The 24,203-nt window shown below is 40.4% G+C and overlaps 1 long non-coding RNA gene across 2 annotated transcripts in view; it reads left to right on the plus strand.

The window, feature by feature from the left end:
- The first annotated feature begins 5,340 nt into the window (after positions 1–5,340).
- LOC311516819 overlaps positions 5,341–24,203 on the plus strand; it is a 98,321-nt gene continuing 79,458 nt past the window's right edge. For both annotated transcript variants that reach the window (XR_014710500.1, XR_014710501.1), the window contains exon 1: positions 5,341–5,543. This is a non-coding gene — a long non-coding RNA (uncharacterized lncRNA). The remainder of the gene's footprint in view (positions 5,544–24,203) is intronic.

The raw sequence follows: 24,203 nt of genomic DNA on the forward strand, positions 1-24,203 counted from the left end.
ATCTTCTCTGAGGCACTTCAACAGAACCTCCTGTCTAATCACACAGGCTTTCCAAATGGTTGACAGGAGAGTGAGTAAAAAGATAACACGCCTACATAACATCTCTGGGAGTATCCAGCTTGCTCAGCCTTCTATAACCACATTTTGATAGGACATCTATTTTTTTCAAGAAGTCAGACAGATTTTCTTCAGTTCTAGATGCTCCCTCCAATATGGAACCAGGGAGATCTCCTGCCCAACTGGCATTTAGGTCAGGTCCCCATTAAGTCAGAAGGTTTCTGTATGCTAGTCTTCCTCACAGTCAGCAGCTACACTGTGACCCTGATGAATTTCAAGCCTGAATACTTTACAAGGTCTGTGAACACTAGATAGCTTAGTATTCCACTCCCTGTTCCTTTAGCTTGAGGAAGAGCAACCAAAATAATATAAAGAGGATATGAAAAACTTTTGGATGAGTAGACAACAATTAAAAAAAATTTCCCTTTGAGAAAAGGCCCTATTTCATTATCTGCAATGTTTGGAACAATCAGAGAAGCTACATGCAGATGAGGCAGAGAGACAAAAAAGGCTAGGGAAGACCAGAACTTGTAGGAGTTCCTTCAGACATCTATTCAGCTGCTTTTCATGTCCAGATGTTTACATGAAGCTTAGTATCACTTTTCTTTTCTAGCTGCTTTTTATCAGGTTTATGGGAGATGGCGAGCATAGAATACCCAGAGTGGATTCAATACACTTTCCCTCCAAAATTTGCCTGTGGCTCTGTTCTATTTGAGCAGATTCTTCAGTTTACCAGCCTACCTCAGATTCCCCATGCTGCTGTTCTGTACTCTAGCTTTGAAACCAGTGCAGACACTGGCAATTCATCTTTGACTTTTCCTAAAAAAGTATTGGGTATTTCTTTATTTTCACTGTGGAGAAGGAGAAGGTTCTCTCCCACCCCCAGATATTTGCAAGGTCAAAAGATAGAGGTTCTCATGTCTACCAAGCTGGAGAATTTGCACATTTTATTCAGAAATATTGAGGGTCATATTAAGATTCTTGAAGAGACTGGCATGTGGTAGACAACATGGTGGTAAGTGTGGTGTAAATGCCTATACAGATAGATGGATGGAACCATGGACTTTTTTTTTTAAGTATTTCATATTCAACATCACAAATTAACTTAACTTCAGGCACTTGCTCATACCTGAGTTAAATGCAGTTGACACTATGGTGAAGGAACGAAACTTAAAAAAATTAATAAAAAATCACCACGTATAATATTTAAGAATCCTGCAGTTTTCTATTTATCCTGGCTTTCGGTCCTCAGGTGACCTTTAATAGGTTTCTGGCTAATATGCAAGGTTCTAAAGGTGAACGCTTCTTAAGGTTTATTTGCTCTAGGGAAGCAAGGGGTGAAGACCCTGGAAAATGTAATTCCCCCTAAAACTCCTAATGTCAGGATTGTGATGGGCTTTTTCCTTCCCCACTGGATTCTTCTAACTTGGGAATATTTCCATCATGCAGAGTACTACACTTGATTAGTAATTTCAGTATTCCCAAATGACCAGAACTGGTTTTGAAACTATTTTTGAGAATCAGAACAACATATTAGAGGCTCAGAGAATTTTATTTTTGTTGATGTGCCTCATCAAATATACCAGCCAACATTTTCACTTTACAAACAAGTAATCTTACTTACATCTACAATGAGAATGTAATAAAAGTTTGATCCCAAGCCCACTGAAGTCACTAGGAAGACTCCCACTGAATTCAGTGAGTTTTGGATCATGCCCTAAGTATAGAATATATTTCAGAGTATCTTCTGCATGACTTTATGATTCAGACCAACTTTCTGCTTTTACCTGATGGAAAGCTGATTGGACATGACTATAATTGTAATTTACTTCCATTAAAGCTGATTTGGTCTCAGAACAACATAAATCGAAGCACGGACACTATTTGACTTTAAAATACATAAATATTCTTCTTGGAATAACTACCAAGAGAATGTTAATATGTTGTTACTGCCATTTTTCAGATATCTATTTCGTATTCCTAGGTAATTTTTTCATTCACAGACAGACTGAGACCACTCAGGACAGATGGATATTGGAAAATGCCCAGAAAGGCTACAAAGTTATAACTCAAATCCTTAATACAATCCCCAAAATTAAAATTAATGCAGACGGCTCAAGCCTATGATGGCAGCCATCTGCTAACTATTGAGTCAGAGAAGAAATACCTTAGAAAGACAGATTCTATTAACTTTTACTTAAAATTCCCTTTGGTTCCCAAAGAGCTGTTGGTTCTGGATCTCAAACTCTTCAACAAGCATGACTAAAAATCTCCCAGTGGCACTTCTTGTCTTCCAGAAATCCCAAGGAAGTCTTGAGCAGTTTGACCCTTTAAGGGTTGGGAGGCTAGGGAACAGCCATACCTGTTCTGGAAAGAAGCCCAGCAGGTAGCACTGGGAACCATCTAACCCAGATGGACAGAATCAAGTGATTGGGTCTGATGATTCCCAGTTAGAGGAAATAAATGAGGGTCACAGCTCCATGCAGGAGCCCGGGACCAGGATAGGGATGGGCGTACACTCTCCTGTGGCTGCAGCAGAACACTGCAAGAGGGCAAGCAGGTCCTGCAGGTCCTGTTAGACTGGAGAAGGTCTGGACCATTAAGTTGCTGGAGGCTAGAAAGGCCCCAGAGTCTCAGTTGAGAACAGGGCTAGTCCTTTATGGTGATGTTCCATGTATGTGTGTGCATGCACAGTAGTACACTGAAGAATAAATAGGGCCCTGAGGTAAGGGCTAAACCTGAACTGGGTGTGGTTGATTGTATTTCCCAGGCTGGTAATAGAGTCCACCAGCTTACAAAGTCTGATTTCACATTCTCATAAGTAAGTCCTGAGATTTCTTTCAAGACATGCAACATTTTCTTTTGATCTTTTAATATCTACAACAGTCTCCACCAAATTTCTGTAATCCTAATCAAAACTCTGAGGAAGAGAGAGACTCATATGGCTACTACTCCTTTGATATGATCAAGTCTTAAATCTACCTGGTCACTCAGACCAGAGTACTGTACAGTTTCTTCGTGATGACTGATTTGTAATTCAAAAAACCTTCCGAGACAGCACAACAGTTAGGAATCATCAACAATTTAGGAATCATAATCCACACCTAAATTTGTGGCTTGTTTATTAAGCAAGAGAGGTGAGAGAATATTTTAGCAATTATGTAGAAGATATCAGGAAACCACAAAAATCTCTTACCTCACTTATAAGTAGGCTTGGAAGGATTAGATTTTTATTTTATTATACTATTGGTGGATAATATGAATGTTTTTGAGCATTTTTAAATTTTTATCAGTTTACATTTTCACAGTAGTGGAAATCATGGGGGGGTGTCAGACAATTCTGTAATGACATTATATATTGAGATTCAAACAGTTAAACTTTATTAACCATTAAAACACAAATTGTAATCATCACATGTTAAAATATAAAATGTAAATATCCTTAAATCAAACTGTAATACATTCTCAAACAGTATTTTTCTTACTTTCCCTATCTGTACATTTAGATTACCACCAATGAAAATATTTTTGTTGGTTTGTGTGTGTATGGTGAAATAAATTTTTACCGATAAAAAATGAATCCTTCTGAGCCTAATTATAGGGCCTGCTAATCTTCTGCTTAAAGCTACTCTCTTGGACAGAGCTTCAAAGGAAGACATCATAAATATCCATCTTTCACCTGTTCTCTCTTAGTTTCAAAGAAATAGTCCTACACTCAATAATAGTCTCAATTTATTGGTGGAACTGCAAATACAGATATAATATGGACTAGCTAATATCAAAAATTCAAAGGACAGTTGGGCCAGATTTTAAAGGTAGTTTAGTTCCTAAACATGCAGATAGGTGCCCAGTGGGATTTTCAAAAACACCTAGGCACCTAACACCCAGTGGGAATTAGGCCCATAGGGTATTAGGCATGGAGGCACTTTGGAAATTCCTGTATGGTTCCTAGCTGTAGGCACTTAAACACCTTTAAAAAAATGTGTCTTAGTGCTGAATGAAGCAATGCCTAAACACCTGAAAAAATGCAGGCCAGTGATAACTAGGGATGCTCGCAAGCCTCTTTGGCTGGTGAGCCCACACCTCATCTCCAATTATACAAGGACAATTTATTTGTTTATACAGCACACCTATCAAAATTCTCTAGGTGCACATATGAGAAAATAGCTTATTTGAAAACATACATCACAGTAAAGTGACACTAAAAGCACTCCCAACGCATTAAAGCCATCCCTCTCAGCAAATGGTTCTGTGAACAGATAAGGCATTAAACATTCTTGGAAGGTCAACAAATTCAGCTGTTGGCTCAAGGGGGAAGTGAATTCCAGAGTCAAAAACCAGATAGTCAACCCATCTCCCTCTTGGCTTCTTTTAGCAGCTCCAGCATTGCAAACTACTACCTAGGGGTTCCCTTAATCTATGTTTTCAAGGAAGTGGTGCTGAGCCCTGAGTGAAGGAATGATTAGGCACGTTCTGACCCCTCTAATATGCCCATTCTGCTGAGGCAGCTCTTTCTTGTTTTACTCTCTGCTATTTTTTCAGCAATTTAGACTTTCTAGCAATAAGTAGTCTTTAATGAAACCTCAGCAGAAACTGAGGTAAATGATTGACTTGGCATGAAGGGGACTGATAGATGGATTTGTTGTAGCTTCTCTCTGCAGTGCCATCTCTTCCTCCCCCACACAATGATATTTTGCTTCTGGATCTTCTGGGACTTCTTTTGTTTCATCTGTGATATAATCACTACCAGCAAAAAAAAAGTGCCAAAAGAAAATAACAACAATACTGTTGGGATGGTGCTGAATTATTATGAATTACTGTGGCTGTTATGAATGAATGTGGTGAACATTGGCTTGATATGTCTGAATTTGCTATCGGATTCTGGGAGCAGGGCTCTCTTAGCATCAGACAGTTGGTATGGAAATTTACTGAGAGGGATTAGAGGTTCTATCTGCGTGTATGTTTCAACATAGAACTTTGGAATGCACCAGCCTATGGCCAGCTCACCACACAAAGAAAACGCAAAAATACGATCAGTGAGCTTGACACAAGCTGACCCAGGCCAAAATGAGCCTTGTGGATGGTATCACGCTAAGAGCTCAAGTGAATGATTGATGAGAGGGTAAATGTTGCCTGATCTTTGGTCTCTGTTTTGCTGTCTCTTCTAAAATATTAATTAGGAAAACGAGTAATGAAACACCCACAGGGCATATTTCTGGGACATGTGACTCCTTTGAGAACAAGAGGTACAAATGCTAAGCAGAGTAAATTAGTTAGTTAGTTCCCCAATTAACAGCTGAAGAGGTCTATGACGCTGTGAGACAGAGGGTCTCAGGCTAGTCAAGACCCTGCTACGAGGGACTTTTGTAGGGCTTTTGAATCAGAGGGACTTGGGGTAACCAAGACCCTGCTTCAGAGGACATTTGACAGATCAAGTACTTAAGAGGGGGAGAGAAGAGAAGAAGAGAAGTCTCCATCTCGGACTGGTAGCTATACCTACTTTGTTTGCCAATCAGAATACTGTATAAGGCAGTGGTGGGCAACCTGCGGCCTGCCACTTCCAGTAGCTCCCATTAGCCAGGAATGGTGAACCATAGCCACTGGGAGCTGTAGGGGGCCATGCCTGCAGATCAAGGTCTTGATCAGGAAAATGTCTTGCAGCCTGAGATCAGATTACCCTGATTACCCTGGTGTAAGGCCAACATAGTTACTGAGGCTTTGTGCTTGGGGAATTGAGGCTTATTAGGGAGATGTATTATATAACCTTTTACTGGTTGTGTGATTCTTTCTCAAATAAACTGCTGTGCACTGAGCAAATCGAATCTGAATTTTCACTGGTATTGGTAACAATCTGCCCAGCTGTTGGCCACTAAAGATCCATTTCAACATTGGCAGCAGAGGATGGTTGCCACGCTAGTGAAAAAGGTTGGTGGTTTCTGATCTGGTAAGCCAAGCTGAGATATACGTTTTGAGACATTGTACTGTGCCGGGGAACTGGGAATTGAATGGTGCTTGGAACCGGAATATTGAGAGAGAGGAGTTGTATCAGTGCTACATTCAAGCCAAAGACGTTCCACAAGTGCAAGCAAGGCAGGTTTACCTGGGAGGATAAGGGGGGCACCCTGAAGCCTCCAGGTATGGTTGATAAGTGTTTATTAAGATAGGCATGTGAAAGTTTGGGGTCTGATCTGTGGCTGGCAGATGCTGTGCCTATACCATACAAGGAGGGATGTTTGAATAAGATGTTGCTAAAATATCAGACATGTTATACTCCTACTCCAAAGAAGGAGCAAATGACAAATGCTGCTGTTTGGGTTATGTATCGGGCTGTGAATAAATTTTCAGAAGAGCTCAAGGCTTGGGACCATGAAAGGGAGAATTTAAAACAGGGCTTGGAAAAAGTAAAATTACAGAATGAAGGTATGGGATGGGATTTGCAAACAGCTTTGACACAGAATCTGATTAATGCCCAGCAAATGGCAGCACTGCAGGAATTGGAATATGACACGAATACACAGATGCAAGAGGGGAAGAAATATCAGCAAGAAGCTGAGTGGTATAGAGGTGCTGTGTCAGTCTTAACTGAACAGGTTACAAAACCGACTGGGAAAGAGAACCATAAGAAATGTGCTGAAGTGATTAATAAGCTGGAATCTACTTTAATGACTAGAAAAAAACTATTTGCAGTATACGCAAAAAGAAAAGGAGTACTTGTGGCACCTTAGAGACTAACTAATTTATTTGAGCATGAGCTTTCGTGAGCTACAGCTCACTTCATTGGATGCATACCGTGGAAACTGCAGCAGACCTTATATACACACAGAGATCATGAAACAATACCTCCTCCCACCCCACTGTCCTGCTGGTAATAGCTTATCTAAAGTGATCATCAAGTTGGGCCATTTCCAGCACAAATCCAGGTTTTCTCACCCTCCACCCCCCCCCCCCCAAACTCACTCTCCTGCTGGTAATAGCCCATCCAAAGTGACAACTCTCTTCACAATGTGCATGATAATCAAGGTGGGCCATTTCCTGCACAAATCCAGGTTCTCTCACCCCCTCACCCCCCTCCAAAAACCACACACACAAACTCACTATACTGCTGGTAATAGCTCATCCAAAGTGACCACTCTCCCTACAATGTGCATGATAATCAAGGTGGGCCATGTCCAGCACAAATCCAGGCTTTCTCACCCCCGCCCCCCGGATTTGTGCTGGACATGGCCCACCTTGATTACCATGCACATTGTAGGGAGAGTGGTCACTTTGGATGAGCTATTACCAGCAGAAGAGTGAGTTTGTGTGTGTATGGGGGTGGGGGGGTAAGAAAACCTGGATTTGTGCTGGAAATGGCCCATCTGATGATCACTTTAGATAAGCTATTACCAGCAGGACAGTGGGGTGGGAGGAGGTATTGTTTCATATTCTCTGTGTATATATAAAGTCTGCTGCAGTTTCCACGATATGCATCTGAGGAAGTGAGCTGTAGCTCACGAAAGCTTATGCTCTAATAAATTGGTTAGTCTCTAAGGTGCCACAAGTACTCCTTTTCTTTTTATTATTAAAGGTTAATACCTGAGGTAGAAAAGAAAACAGAGAGAGAGAGAGAGAGAGAGAGGGCTCTCACCCACTCCATGAGGCTTGAACTGGTCAGGGTTCCCAGGTGACGGTGGTAGCTCAGAGTCCTGAGTGCTGGAGACAACAATCAACAATTTTGTAGATTCATCCATGAAAGCAAAAAATATGCTGTGGAATCTGCTTCGTTTTGCTGTTTGCGGACTTGTATGCCATATGATTATTGGACCACTGATTGTGGGACCTGCCCATGCTACGGAACCCCATCCGGGCAATAAGTCAGAAGACTGTGAGATTATTCAATTCCAAGTACAAGGAAAAAAACATATTGGTGGCATGAACCAACCTTTCTTTTTTGGGGCACTGATTTCTATTGAATGAAACATCAGGAAGAAGAATTAAGTCTCCTAATTACCCCTAAGGAAGAAGTAACTAGGGCAAAAGAGGAATGTATGACTTGGGTTTGGAATGTTGCGAGGTGGTGGGATGATAGTCCTACTTGGAGGACCCTCTGCTGGCCAGGAAAAGCTTGCAAATATAGCCTCCAACTTAACTGGAAAGGCCTAGAAAGATTTAAATCAGTGTTTGTAGACCCTGGTGTGTACAAATACAGAAGATTGGAATGGATTTTTCAGTAGGAATGTCCAGTTACCCTGCTTCCACTCTTCATGAGATGTAGATATAAAAAAAGAATCTCCTAGGATACGGGTGGGCAAACTATGGCCGTTTTAATCCAGCCCTCGAGCTCCCGCTAGGGAGCAGGGTCTGGGGCTTGCCCCACTTTGGTGCTCTGGCACGCCAGCCGAGGAGCAAGTTTGGGGGCTGCTCCATGTGGCTCCCGGAAGCAGCGGCATGTCCCCTGCTCTGTGTCCTAAGCATGGGGTAGCCAGAGGGCTCCACTCTGCATGCTGCCCCCACCCCAAGCACTGCCTGTGCAGCTCCTATTGGCTGGGAACTGCGGCCAATGGGAGATATGGGGGTGGTGCCTGCGGACGGGAAAGTGCACAGAACCAACTGGCTGTGCTTCCACGTAGGAGCCAGAGGGGGGACATGCTGCTGCTTCTGGTAGCCGCTTGAGGAGCCTGGAGCCTGCACCCCTGAGCCTCTCCCCTTGCCCCAACCCCAGCCCTGATCCCCCTCCCACCCTCCGAACCCCTCGATCCCAGCCTGGAACCCCCTCATGTACCCCAAATTCCTCATTCCCAGTCCTCTCCCCAAATCCCACACTGCCAGCCGGAGACCTCACCCCCTCCTGCACGCCAACCCCAGTTTTGTGAGCATTCATGGCTTGCCATACAATTTCTATTCCCAGATGTGGCCCTCGAGCCAAAAAGGTTGCCCACCCCTGTCCTAGGAGGAGGAGGAGGAAGAAGTCATATCAAACATTTCCAAAAGAGGGGGAAATTTGGAAAAGGTCTGTAGAAAATATAAATTTAAGTAGTGACATAAATAATGGTATTTGATCAAATTCCTACCTAAAGTAAACCTTACTGTAAGCAACAACTCATAGCTGTTCTCTGTACAAATAAATATATTATATAAATATATAAATAATATTGAAGTTATTTCCCTCCAGCAGCGCTTATTTCACTAGGATCACAAGGAGAAGAAAGGCAGGAAAATAGCAAAGTGAAAGGGGATAAAGAAATTTCTATCCAGGCAGTTGATTCTCCAGTACAGGAATCTGAAAACTCTCAATGATTCAATAGGAGATACCAAGTTGCCAGAGACAACAGTAAAGGGTATGATGAGGAGGAAGAATCGGATGTAGACAATGGAGAAGTCTGGCTCTGTAAAGTAACAGAGTCAATTAATCCCTTAGAAGCTGAGAAAGACACTCAAGGGATATGGATATTTCATGTAGTAAATGGAGCATGTGTTTCTGTACGGGTTCAAGGACCAGCTTCTAAAATATTAACAAAAGGGTGGTAAGGAACTTCACATAAACGTACTTTAGTAGTTGAGTGGGAATATGATCAGAGTAGTGAAAGGTGTCATTGGATTTCAAGTGTAACAAATCGTTTACATGAATTGGGTACCCAAGAATCCCAAGTGATTGATACCAGAACAGGGAGATTGTGGGAACAAAATGTACTACATGAAGACACCACTCAGACATACCAACACCATCTGGGAAAGGTACCCCAGGAATGTATAATTCCAGGGGGATGGTTTGAAAATGGGACTGAAGTTCCAGCCATAGATATAGGATCAGCTGTAAAATTTTACAATATCAAAGCAAATGTGGAGATGTGTCAGTGGGCGTGTGGTTGGTTCATGAAAAACACATGCTCATTGGCATATGGTAATGAATCTGTATTTGAATGGGAACTAGGAAATGAGTGGGTAATGGTAAAAGAACATTGTCATAATACCCAATTTAAGGGATGGGAAGCATCCAGATGAAAATGCCCCAAAGGACATAGATGTGCTTTAAGATGCCATACCTCATATGGGATAATCTGCAACATGTGGAGGGGAAAAGATGAGTTAATGTAAACAAACTGACATGAGAACATCAGAATGTCACTAACCATTTTCCTGAACATATGGAATGGTTAATTCTAGATTGTGATCATAGCTGCAGATATATATAGTATACAACGGATCTAGATTTAAAGTTTCTATAATCTTAGCCCCTGAGGATTGGATAATAGATAGTATTATCCAGATTGTTCTAAATGGATTACAGAATACAAAACATACTGGTTTTGTGATTTGGAAAGAAGAGGGATGTTTAAAAGAGCATTTAATACTGGGAAGCATTTAATACTGGATGGGATTAGGAAACACTCTCTCTCTCTATCAAAGAGGAGAGACTCCATGTAAGAGAAACTGGAACAATTGGTACAATCAGCAAACACTGGGGAGCAAGGGAATATTTTGGATCAAGAAAAGGGATACTGTGTGATGGAATTAAGTGAACTATTAGGAAAAAGTGTTTTTGAAATTGTTAAATAAATAAGAGAGATTCGCTCAGGATTGTTCTGGGGGGAAGAGTGTATAGAAGCCCAGGGAATCTTGGGAGAACAATGAAAAGATATTTCAGAACAAAGTCAGAGAGGTAATTGGCCAGAAACACTTAATTGGGCATTGAGTTATTATTCCTATATTAATCAATCATTCCAAGATACCCGGAAGGTGCAAGTGCATACATGTACCATACACCAGTGCACCCTCATCCTTTCTGGTATAGCTAATGGAGAGGTACAAGAAGTGTATACGATAATATATGCAAGCGCCTGGGGAAATGAAACAGGGTACTATGAAATACTGCCAGAAGGAAATGGATTGTGGTGGATACCCGGAGAAGGGTGGAAACAAATAATAGGAGCCCACTGGGAATGGGGTGCCTTAATTAAAAAGGGAAATTGAAATTTGAAATGAAAAGAAGATAACCTTACTATAAATTTACAATGAAAAAAGAGTTAGTGGGGATTGTATAAGATAAAACAAAATATATGTTGGCATCTGAAGAAGAAGGGTAACATAACAATAAACAAGCAAACCTGGCTCATGAACCAAAGAATGTGGTGTACCCATAAAAAGATAATTAATTTCCAGTATAAGCAATACCAATGACACCCTTAAATAACTAAAACTTTTATAACTCATCCTATCACATATCTCCAAATTTGAAAAAAAAAATTGAATGGAATAATACAGAGTGGGATATGGAAATGCAAAAAAACCAAGGAACATTGACTCAAATAAAACAATCAACCAGACTTGTAACGGCAAAAATATAAAATTGTTAAAAGACCTGTAGAGAATATAAAATCTCAAATGTATGATATTGTGTGTCAAGTAACAGAATGGAATAAAATTGAATGGGCAATGTTATTTTGGATTTGTGGAACAGCAGTGTTATTTCGTCTGTGCTTCTGTTTTGGATATCAAATATGTAAACAATATAAAAAAGACAAGGTTTGCAAAAAATATTTAAGATTAAATTGTCAAATTATGCTTTTTAAAAATAGTTAAATGATGCTTTAGTTTAAAAAAAAGGAGACATATAATCCAATAATTGGCATAGTAAGTAATTGATATAATTGGTATGATTGGTGCGATACTGCAATTATCTTTAGTAATTGGATATAGAGTTGGGGACTGTTGGGATGGTGCTGAATTATTATCAGTTATTGTGGCTGTAATGAATGAATGTGGTGAACATGAGTTTGGTATGGCTTGATATGTCTGAATTTGCTAGAGGATTCTGGGAGCAGGGTTCTCTTAGCATCAGACAGTTGGTATGGAAATTTACTGAGAGTGATTAGAGGTTCTATCTGTGTGTATGTTTCAACATAGAACTTTGGAACATACCTGCCAATGGCCAGCTCACCACATAAAGAAAATGCAAAAATACAATCAGTGAGCTTGGCACAAGCTGACCCAGGTCAAAATGAGCCTTTTGGATGTCATCACACTAAGAGCTCAAGTGAATGATTGATGAGAGGGTAAACGTTGTCTGATCTTTGGTCTCTGTTTTGCTGTCTCTTCTAAAATATTAATTAGAAAAGCCAATAATGAAACGCCCACAGGGCATATTTCTGGAACATGTGACTCCTTTGAGAACAAGAGGTACAAATGCTAAGCAGAGTAAATTAGTTAGTTAGTTAGTTTCCCAATTAATAACTGAAGAGTTCTGTGATGCTGTGAGACAGAGGGCCTCAGGGTAACCAAGACCCTGCTTCCGGGGACATTTGACACACCAAGTACTTAAGAGGGAAAGAGAAGGACTCATAGCTGCTTTGTTTGCAAATCAGGATACCGTGTAAGGCCAGCATAGTTACTGAGGGTTTATGCTTGGGGAAATGAGGCTTATTAGGGATATGTATATAATGTTTTACTGCTTGTGTGATTATTTCTCATATAAACTACTGTGCATTCAGCAAATTGAGTCTGAATTTTCACTCGCACCAATAACAATCTGCCCAGCTGTGGTCCATTAAAGATCTGTTTCAACAAAAATAGCTTTAGACCAGCAGGTAAGGAACATGTCCCAAAATGTTCGGATGAAACCATTAGACTGTCTCATATGATTGTCATCTCACCGCTCTTACAGTGGTTTGTAAATTTTCCTTAGTATATAAAAAAAGTTCTGTTTTGATTAAACTCTAGTCTCAGGGAACATGTCACATACCAAAAGAATTTCATTGAATTCCTTGAACTATTGAGATCAGGTCCTGAGATCAGGTCATCTTAATTGTATGAACATGACCTAAAGACAAATGAGGCTTTGTATATGCTCAGATAATTGTGTAATGAATTTCCCATCATACAGAGTGACATATTTTGACATTCTGTACCTTGAGGGAACACCATACACTCCCATGTTCATCCTTACAATTGTGTGTCTAATGCAAAGTTTATCATGTTGGGTATCTTTGGAAAGCTCATGATGTACTGAGCATTGTTTTTATGGTAATGTTACAGTAATCATTGTTATAGTAATGTTCTGGGTTGTAATTTCATGTATATAGTTATGAGTCTGAAAAATGTATCCTCGTGGCTTAGAGCAAGCCCAGGCAAAAACTCTCTAGAAGCAGAGGGACAGTTCACACCTCATCCGGGCATGTATGGGACAAACCCAGCCCAGCCTTACAGGAACAAAGACACTGGTGTAGGCAACAACAAAGGATCTGTTGGACTCTCGAGTGAATCACCCCCCTTCCTTTGGTCAGTTTGAGACTGCAATGACGTAATGCTCAACTGACTCTGAAGGGTGGCGGGGGGAGAGCGGGCAAAGCCAAGAGGGAAGAAAAGACATGATATAAGGGAGAGACGTTTGCCATGCTCTTCCTCTCTCTTCCACCTCCATCTACAGACATCACTATCAAGCGATGGTGGTAATGGGCATAACAGGACACTGCAAGATGGAGGTTCCTATGGTTGTGTCTGGGACTGGAGATATTGGCTAGTGTCATTCGATTGCAAAACCCAAGGAGCAGCTTACATGCCAGAGGCTGTCTGTGAATAGCCCAGGAGTGGGGGTTCTCATAGCAGAGCAGGGTAAGGCTGGCTCCCAGAGTCAAGGATTAGAATGACCTAGCAGATCACCAGTCTGGATAACACCAGAGGGGAGCGTCACACATGTGCTACATAGGTTTTGAATCCTCCTTCTTGTAGCCCCTAGAGTTCCCAGTGTGTCTGCGGCAATGCAGTGTGTTTTGCTAACAATCACAGAAAAAATATAATCCACAATAGTTAAAGATCAGAGAAAAATCTTATTTGACAGTTGATCATTCACTACTAAGATGATGGGTACTCTGTAAACACAAGGGAGAGACCAAGTGGTCAACCAACATCCTTCCATGCAGGACAGTTTCCCTCAGTACATGCCACTCATGAGCTAGCAGGGCATTTGCAGAAGAATAAGCAGGCATCAGTGTAAGCCTCGGGGACATGAAAATTGGAAGTTTAAGTGTTTTATTTCAAATTTGTACCAAACCTGCAAAAATGGTGCCCCTTTCTGAGTGGAAACTTAATTCTGAAATTCTAAATTATGTTTTCACAAAGGCAAATTTCCCACAAAATGTAAAAATATTAACACATTATGAGGCAAAAACTGCAATATTGTGACAATTCAGTAAAATTGGAATAATTTTATACAGTAAATATGCCTTATGATATTTCCAAAAATATATCACAATTTTTGTACATTTTTAGGGCCATATCCTTAGTTCCTTCAGTTACACTGATTTACACCAGCAAAGCATCAGGCCTAGAAAGCAGACAAGAGATCTAATCTTATGGACCTAATCCTTCACCCTTTAAAATAAATGGCATTTTACCATTGACTTTAAACAGAGACTGAAATGAGTTCCATACTTGTGCATCGTGCACTGGTGTGGAAGTCAATATAGTGACCTCAGGTCTAATTCCCCAATGCCCTACTTCAGCAGTCCTGGCTTAGATGGTTCCAAGAGGATAATCTTATATCCCAACCCCTTCTGAGGTCCCAGGGAAAAGAGAAAGAGGAGAAAACAAAGTATCAGTGATCCCTGGTTTCTGGAATGGTCCTTTTGGACTATTGGCAATCAATGGAATTACACAAGGGGTGAGTTTGACCCATGGTTTTACTGGAGAGGGTCCCACACTTTTTGCCATTCACCATTTAAATGTATTTGGATCAACACACTTTAAACACGTTAAGGTTGATATAAGGCTCCACCCTGAACCTGCTCTGCATCTTTAGAAAAATCTATCTAGAGACTGAGAATTTAAGGAACTTATAATGGATCCTGAGGCAAGTGGCATAGGATATATGGTGAATAATTACAATGACTAAGCAAGAGAAAAATGGTACAAAAACAGCAATAAAGAGGAACATAAGAATGGCCATACTGGGTCAGACCAAAGGTCCATCCAGCCCAGTATCCTGTCTACTGACAGTGGCCAATGCCAGGTTCACTCCTTCTGGGGCACCTAGCAGGTAATGATCTAGTGATCTCTCTCCTGCCATCCATCTCAACCCTCTTACAAACAGAGACTAGGGACACCATTCCTTACCCATCCTGGCTAATAGTCATTAATGGACTTAACCTCCATGAATTTATCCAGTTCTCTTTTAAACCCTGTTATAGTCCTAGCCTTCACAACCTCCTCAGGCAAGGAGTTCCACAGGTTGACTGTGCACTGAGTGAAGAACTTCCTTTTATTTGTTTTAAACCTGCTACCCATTAATTTCATTTGGTGGCCCCTAGTTCTTATATTATGGGAACAAAGGAGATATGGTATGGAAGGGGAAGGAAATGAAAGAGAATCAGAATGAAGGAGGAAAGAAGAAAATACATACAGAGGGAGAGGGAATCATAGAAATATATGACAGAATGAGAAGACATGAGCAAAAAAAAGAAGAGAATGTAAAAAGAAAATGAGTCAGATGGAGAAAAACTGAAGGAAAAAAGGAAATGACGCAACTGGGAAGAGATTAAAAAGAATGAGGAATAAACCACTGGTTAGAGGAAGTAGAGAGAATAAAAAGAGAGGCGAGATGAGAAGTCACTAGCGTGAAAGATGCAGTGGGTTGGAACATTTTTTTGAAGGGCAGGTAGGTGTGGGAGAAACAAACAAGAGAGGATGATTGTGTTTTCTGGCACCAAGACAGTGTGCTAGTTACAGTCAGATGTTGGAGGTATTCATTTTTTAAACTTATGTACCAAGTTGGAGGGCAATGGGAATAATATATAAGATTAACCTGTTTCTTGCATGTAACCTGCCCTTGCTGGAGTTGTTGTAACCCCAGGATAGCGGTTAATTATAACTGCAGATTTTTTACAATGATTTGTGAAGACAACTTTCTCTGGTGGGGGCCTCGGCATTCCAGCCTTGCCAGGAGTAGCTGGCGGTTCAACAGAGACTACTTACCAGCACTTGTTTGGTTTCTGTGAATGAAGTCCTAACCCTTATTTATGTCTGTGATGGGCCTTCAGCAACCAGTGTGTTTATATTTTTTGAAGTGCTCTGATACTATAATTCAGCCACAGAAAATCAATACAGACTTCTTGCTAGAACTGTTTTAAATCTCCCTCCCCCATTTTGTGCAGACCTTCTGGGTGAGGAAGGCAGGTACTTCTTGTAAATATTATTTGACACTTCACGTGGCCTATTAATGAAAAAGGATACAGTTTAATACCCTTCTTCATTTCTCCCCTCTACCTCAAAAATTAGATCAGTCTTCCTGAATATATTTTCAGAAATCTATTTCAAATGATTTATAAATGTCAGTCATAGAAAAAAAAATCTTCCCTGGGTTTTAAAGTGTACTGATTGCAACCATATTTTATAATGTGAAGCATTCCTTTCCTTGGAAGGCAACGCAAACACTAATTTATTGCCTATTCCCAAAGTATTTTGTTGTTTTACTTTGAGTTTTCCTTGAATTTTGCTCAAGCTGCTGAGGAATTAAAATAACACAAATCTTTGAAACTTACATGGAATGGCTGGGAATGACATCTGGATTTATTTGTTTTTGGACAGTGGTTTGTTTTCACAAATCATCTTCAGGTTTCTTCAGAAAGAAACAAACATTCCTCTCTCTTTGACAACAGGAATGGCCCAGCACCAGGATGATATTACTGCTCTTAAATTAAGCCTTGCAGTTTGTGAGGCTGCTTGGAACCACTTGCTCAGAGAATGGAGGTCCATAACCACTATGGGGATGCTATGTGAATCAGCCATTTGATGAAAAAAAATTGAAGACATTTTGAATGCAGATAAAAGGAGCTGTATTCTTTAAATGAGCTTTCTTAATAAGTAAATACTGAACAGCTTGAATGCACTAAGGAAGATTGCACATATATTAGCACAATCTTCTTTATTTCTTGCAGTAGGTCTACAAAAAAAGGATGAAAAGAAAACAAGAACACTCCTCCCTTTTTAACATTTTTAAATGTGGTTTTAATGAAACATTAGGAAATGGAATCTTTCAGAAATCAAATACATCAAAGAATTCCAACAATTTCCAGTATATAATTCTGTGGTCCATTTTGAGCTTCTGAGGGGTTATTAGTGAGATAGAAAATGAATGTACTATAAAAATCCATGTAGACGCATCTTTTCATTTATTTTTTAAATGTAAGCAATTGTGGCTGTGATTCTGCAAAAATTCCATTGACGTCAATGCAACTCTACTCATGGATTTAAAGTTAAACATGTACTAAAGTACATTGGTGAATAGGGGCCTGTGGGACTAATTAAAAGTGCTGGGAAATCGAGGGGCAGATCATCAGCTAGTGTAAATTTCCTAGCTCCACAGTGGATGGATTTTTACAGAAAATTCATTTCTGATCTAGCTAAAACTTCTCAGAAACCCACCATGGATCACGGGACTATACAAGGAAAATTGTTAGAAGCCTTTGATACATTTTATTTCTGATTGATTCCATTTCCTAAAGTTTCATTGAAACCACATTTACAAATGCAAAAAAAAAAAAAAAGGTGGATTCATTGTTTCCTTTCTTGTTGATGTCTCACAAAAAATAAAAATTGCACACATATTAGCAGATCTTAGTGCACTCAAGCTGTTCTATATTTGCTCCCTCTGTCTTCACAACAGGTACTGTCTGGAAATGCCAATGTGGGCTTCACTAAACTGCACCCAATTAAAAGGTATTAAATATCATCTCTATACACAGATGAAGTACAGCATGGGCAATGCCCATGCAGTTTTCCCTATGCTACTCTGCTGACATGCCTCAGCTTTGATCTGGAAGGACCACAGCTGATGGTAAGAGGATGGGTCCAGATTTCATACTTTTTTAGGCCTGGTCTCTGGCCATGTCTTCACTAGGAATATTTTGCTATAAATTGCATTGTTGTGCTATTTAAACAGCCAGTGGCTCTTTCATAGATTCTTAGATCCAAGACTAGAAGGGACCATTGTGATCATACAGGAGGTCAGACTAGATAAAACAGACCATAAAACTTCCCTGAAATAATTCCGTAAGCATCTCTTTTAGAAAAACATTCAATCTCGATTTAAAAATTGTCCTTGATGGAGAATCCACCAGTGGTTATTCCAGTGGTTAATTACTCTAACCATGACAAATTTACACCATTACAAATTTGTCTAGCTTCAACTTCCAGCCATTGTGTTATGCCTTTCTTTGCTAGATTGAAGAGCCCGTTATTAAATATTTGTTTGCTATGTAGATGCTTATAGATAGTTATCAAGTCACCCCTTAACCTACTCTTTGTAAAGCTAATACTCCTTGAGTCTATCATTATAAGACATGTTTTTGAATCCCTTATTCTCTTGGCTCTGAACCCTCTCCAATGTATCAACATCCTTCTTCAATTGTGGACACCACAACTAGACAATATTCCTGCAGCAGTCACAACAGTGCCAAATACAGAGGTAAAATAACCACTGTACTCCTACTCGAGATTCCCCTGTTTATGCATTTCATGATCACATTAGCTCTTTTAGCCACGGCATCACACTGGGAGCTCATGTTCAGCTGATTGTCCACAACAACCCCCAAATCTTTCTCAGAGTCATCTCTTCCCAGGATAGAGTTACTCAGCCTGTAAGTATGACCTACACTCTTTATTCATTCCACACAGATTAAGCTGGATAGCTGGAGCATGCACATGGTCTGATCCTGAAAGTGCTACACAAGCCAAAATCCTATGGAAACCATGGAGAGTTTTAACTGATTAAAGACTGCAGGCTTAGACCAAACATTATGTAATGTTTCACCCTCTGCCCCTATCTTCTGCTAGTCAATAGTAAGATACTAACTCACAGAGTAGCTCCTGTGCATACATTATGAAATAATCAAGCCTTTGGTGAACTAAAATGTAATACTGTACAAAGCAGATATCTATCTTAACAAGAACCTTCATCTTCCAGATAGCTAAGATATCTTCCAGATATCATCCAGCAGATGATATCCATGTGACCGTGATGGTTCTTTGTCATAAATATAAAGGGAAGGGTAAACCCCTTTAAAATCCCTCCTGGCCAGAGGAAAAATCCTCTCACCTGTAAAGGGTTAAGAAGCTAAAGATAACCTCGATGGCACCTGACCAAAATGACCAATGAGGAGACAAGATAGTTTCAAAAGCTGGGAGGAGGGAGAGAAACAAAGGGTCTGGGTCTGTCTATATGCTGCTTTTGCTGGGGATAGACCAAGAATGGAGTCTTAGAACTTTAGTAAGTAATCTGGCTAGGTATGTGTTAGATTATGATTTCTTTAAATGGCTGAGAAAAGAATTGTGCTGAATAGAATGACTCTTTCTGTCTGTGTGTCTTTTTTGTAACTTAAGGTTTTGCCTAGAGGGATTCTCTATGTTTTGAATCTAATTACCCTGTAAGGTATCTACCATCCTGATTTTACAGGGGTGATTCCTTTACTTCTATCTACTTCTATTTCTATTAAAAGTCTTCTTGTAAAACACTGAATGCTTTTTCATTGTTCTCAGATCCAAGGGTTTGGGTCTGTGGTCACCTATGCAAATGGGTGAGGATTTTTACCAAACCTTTCCCAGGAAGTGGGATGCAAGGGTTGGGAGGATTTTGGGGGGTAAGACGTGTCCAAACTACGTTTCCCAGTAAACCCAGTTAGAGTTTGGTGGTGGCAGTGGATATTCCAAGGACAAAAGGATAAAATTAATTTGTACCTTGGGGAAGTTTTAACCTAAGTTGGTAAAAGTAAGCTTAGGAGGTTTTCATGCAGGTCCCCACATCTGTACCCTAGAGTTCAGAGTGGGGGAGGAACCTTGACATTCTTAATCATATTTTCACATATATTTTTCAATCATTTCTTGTGCTGTGTTCTGTCACACGTTAGCAATTTAGTTAGCAGTCCTTGGGGAAAAAAAAAGATTTACTATTTTCAAAAAGTGTAAATGAAGAAAAATACTCAGATCAGTAATTTTCAACCTGCAACTCTCAAGGCACTCTTCTTACTGCTATCTTCTGACAGTAACTGTCGCAGGTAAAAATGGTAACTTACCGGTAAATCAAACCCACAAAAGCATGGACATATTTATGCACACACACACACACACAAGTCTACACACTGAGGGCAGTGACCACGATAAAACAAAATTTCTAAGTAATATCACTCAGATTGTGTGACCTTTATTTACCTCCTTTGATATGCATACTAGCTCTTATTTTACAATAAAGTTGTCACACAATTCTATATCCTAAATATTTTTTTGTGGTACTTCTTATTTAAATGATAAATTGTTCTTTAGCTGTTCCAGGCTGAGAACCAAAGCCCTTGATAAAGGTGAATGTGAGGACAATATAGGAAATATACTTTTGCAATCTTCAGACAGCCAGTATCAACAGTTCATCAGCACCCTTTGGATCACTCAGGTGAAAGAAAGATTCAGATGGCTTTAAAATATAAATATATATAACATATATAGTTTTCCCATTTAGCAAATAGCAACAGAGAAGGAGAGAGAGAAAAAAATGCACTAAATAAGATTTTTGCTGATTTACAGTGAACTCTCACCTCAGAGGGTCATATGACAGGGTGGCTGGAAATTAGGCTGCAGTATTTATGCACGTTGATTCCAGAACTCAAAAGGTTGTTTGTTTGTTTGTTTGTTTTTAAATGTTGTCACCATCTTTATTTGTCATTCTGTATTTCTTCATGTCTGCCATGCTTTTGTTCTTATTGCCAAACTATTCCAAGGGAAAGTCTATTGTTAATGTATGTTGGTAACTTTACATCTACAAAGCTCTAATATAAAAGGCCAGACACTCAATTTTCTACATGGTTAGCATGGTGCAGGATGCTATTGCAATCTGGAGGGAGCAAAGGCATAGATCACTGTGATCCAAAGTCCACAGCTGAGAGAATCAGTCACAATCTACTTGCCAAGCACAAAAGGGAGGCAGACGCTTCTGAGAAAAGTCAGGCATCAAATAGCATATATGAAGGGTGAAATCTAGACCCCATTGAAATCTACAGCAAAACTCCCATTGACTTCAATGATGGCTGGATTTCACCCACAGGCTACAAACATCATTGAAAAGAGCAGGTGACCACATGCTCTTTCGTAGGGCAGGCTACTTCTCCATCAAATTCCAAGTGAGCATCATCTGTACATTTCATGAATTTGGCTAATGTCATCACTTTGGTGGACACTGCTATTCATGCTCCCGTAGTCCGAACTGTGAGACAATGTAGAGAAATGCTGTGTTGTTTAGGTTTCAGAGTAGCAGCCATATTAGTCTGTATTTGCAAAAAGGAAAGGAGTACTTGTGGCACCTTGGAGACTAACCAATTTATTTGAGCAAAAGCTTTCGTGAGCTACAGCTCACTTCATCGGATGCATTCAGTGGAAAATACAGTGGGGAGATTTATATACACAGAGAATATGAAACAGTGGGTGTTACCATACACACTGTAACGAGAGTGATCACTTAAGGTGAGCTATTACCACGGGAGAGCGGGGGAGGGAGGGACCTTTTGTAGTGATAATCAAGGTGGGCCATTTTCCAGCAGTTGACAAGAAAGTCTGAGGAACAGTGGGTGTAGGGGGTGGGGGAATAAACATGGGGAAATAGTTTTACTTTGTGTAACGACCCATCTACTCCCAGTCTCTATTCAAGCCTAAGTTAATTGTATCCAGTTTGCAAATTAATTCCAATTCAGCAGTCTCTCGTTCGAGTCTGTTTTTGAAGTTTTTTTGTTCAGGAATTGCCACTTTTAGGTTTGTAATCGAGTGACCAAAGAGATTGAAGTGTTCTCCAACTGGTTTATGAATGTTATAATTCTTGACATCTGATTTGTGTCCATTTATTTTTTTACGTAGAGACTGTCGAGTTTGAACAATGTACATGGCAGAGGGGCATTGCTGGCACATGATGGCATATATCACATTGGTAGATGTGCAGGTGAACAAGCCTCTGATAGTGCGGCTGATGTGATTAGGCCCTATGATGGTGTCCCCTAAATAGATATGTGGACACAGTTGGCAACGGGCTTTGTTGCAAGGATAGGTTCCTGGGTTAGTGGTTCTGTTGTGTGGTGAGTATTTGCTTCAGGTTGGGGGGCTGTCTGTAAGCAAGGACTGGCCTGTCTCCCAAGATCTGTGAGAGTGATGGGTCATCCTTCAGGATAGGTTGTAGATCTTTAATGATGCGTTGGAGAGGTTTTAGTTGGGGGCTGAAGGTGATGGCTAGTGGCGTTCTGTTATTTTCTTTGTTGGGCCTGTCCTGTAAAAGGTGACTTCTGGGTACTCTTCTAGCTCTGTCAATCTGTTTCTTCACTTCTGCAGGTGGGTATTGTAGTTGTAAGAATGCTCGATAGAGATCTTGGAGGTGTTTGTCTCTGTCTGCGGGGGTGGAGCAAATGCGGTTGTATCGTAGCACTTGGCTGTAGACAATGGATTGTGTGGTGTGGTCTGGATGAAAGCTGGAGGCATGTAGGTAAGTATAGCGGTCAGTAGGTTTCCAGTATACGGTGGTGTTTATGTGACCATTGCTTATTAGTACTGTAGAGTCCAGGAAGTGGATCTCTTGTGTGGACTGGTCCAGGCTGAGGTTGATGGTGGGATGGAAATTGTTGAAATCATGGTGGAATTCCTCAAGGGCTACTTTTCCATGGTCCAGACGATGAAGATGTCATCAATGTAGCGCAAGTAGAGTAGGGGTATTATGGGACGAGAGCTGAGGAAGCGTTGTTCTAAGTCAGCCCTAAAAATGTTGGCATACTGTGGGGCCATGTGGGTACCCATAGCAGTGCTGCTGATTTGAAGGTATACATTGTCCCCAAATGCAAAATAGTTATGGGTGAGGACAAAGTCACAAAGTTCAGCCACCAGGTTTGCCGTGACATTATCAGGGATACTGTTCCTGACGGCCTGTAGTCCAACTTTGCGTGGAATGTCGGTGTAGAGGTGTTATTTAGATCACTAGTGAACACATGAATTAAGGAGGGACCTAATACCAATTATTCTATTAGAAACTTCTCTGCAGCTTGTGATACAGGAGGGCCAGGGAGCAGTGGGAGAGTGCTAGAGGGGAAATATATAAGCTCAAGGCTAATTAAGGCGTGGTTCCCTGGAGACTAGGGAAGGTGGCTGCAGGTTAATTGGAGCACCTGCAGTCAATTAAGGCCCTGTAGTAACCTAATAAAACCCCCGTCAGGCAGACAGAGGAGGAGGAGGAAGGACTGGAGCTTGGAGGTGTGTTGAGAGATTTGGAAGACCTGAGAATTGAAGTAAGGGAGACTCCCTTCCCCCCAGGATCTAAGGACTGATGGTAATCCCACTTAAGGGGGATGAGGGTAAGAGGGGCTGGGACTCAGAGCAAGGAGCAAACCCAGATCCCTCCCCTGCTTCCCTCCTCTACCAACTTCCCAGGCTAGTAGCGGGGCCCTCGGCACCCAAGAGCAGGGGCAAAGGGTGGCTTCTTAGCTCCCCGCCAAGAAAAGTGCAGGACCCACCAGACTAAAATTGGCCATCTTGCCACAAGCTTAAAATTCAGTGCTTATCATTATTTATGACCTTTCAACTGTTTTTCAGTCTACATGGCAGTATTTTTATCCAAATCATTTTGAATTAATTTTGGGAGTAGGATTTCATAACACAGCATCAAATGCTTTACTAGAATCTAAATAGATTAGATCTGCTGAGTTATCTGCATCCACAAATCTTGTAATTCTTTCAAAAGAAGCAATCAAATTTGTCTCAGAAAATTTATTTTGTTTAGACCTATGCTGTTTGTTTATGTTTCTGCCATTGCTGTAATCAGTTCATGTTGTGCAGATACATTTCTTTTTATACAGCGACTTACATGTAATTCAAACCCATGAAAATATTTATAACAACAGAAGGGTCATTGCTCATCATCTTGGGTAACTGAGAGACAAACTACTGAATGACTGACTTATGTTTAATAATAATTACATTTCTTTGTTCTGGCTATTTGTTTTTTTTATTTATTTTTATGTAGTCTATTTCTTGCCATTTTAGCAACCATTTTATTACAGTACTTTTAATTTTCAGCACTAACAGTTATGCTGATTTGTCAAGGAAAAATATTTGTCAATGAAGTAATTAGATACTTGTGAGTATTACTATTTTCATGGGACCTA

The sequence above is a fragment of the Lepidochelys olivacea genome, assembly GCF_965140295.1.
Source record: "Lepidochelys olivacea isolate rLepOli2 genome assembly, chromosome: 2".
In the NCBI taxonomy this organism is placed as follows: Eukaryota; Metazoa; Chordata; order Testudines; family Cheloniidae; genus Lepidochelys; species Lepidochelys olivacea.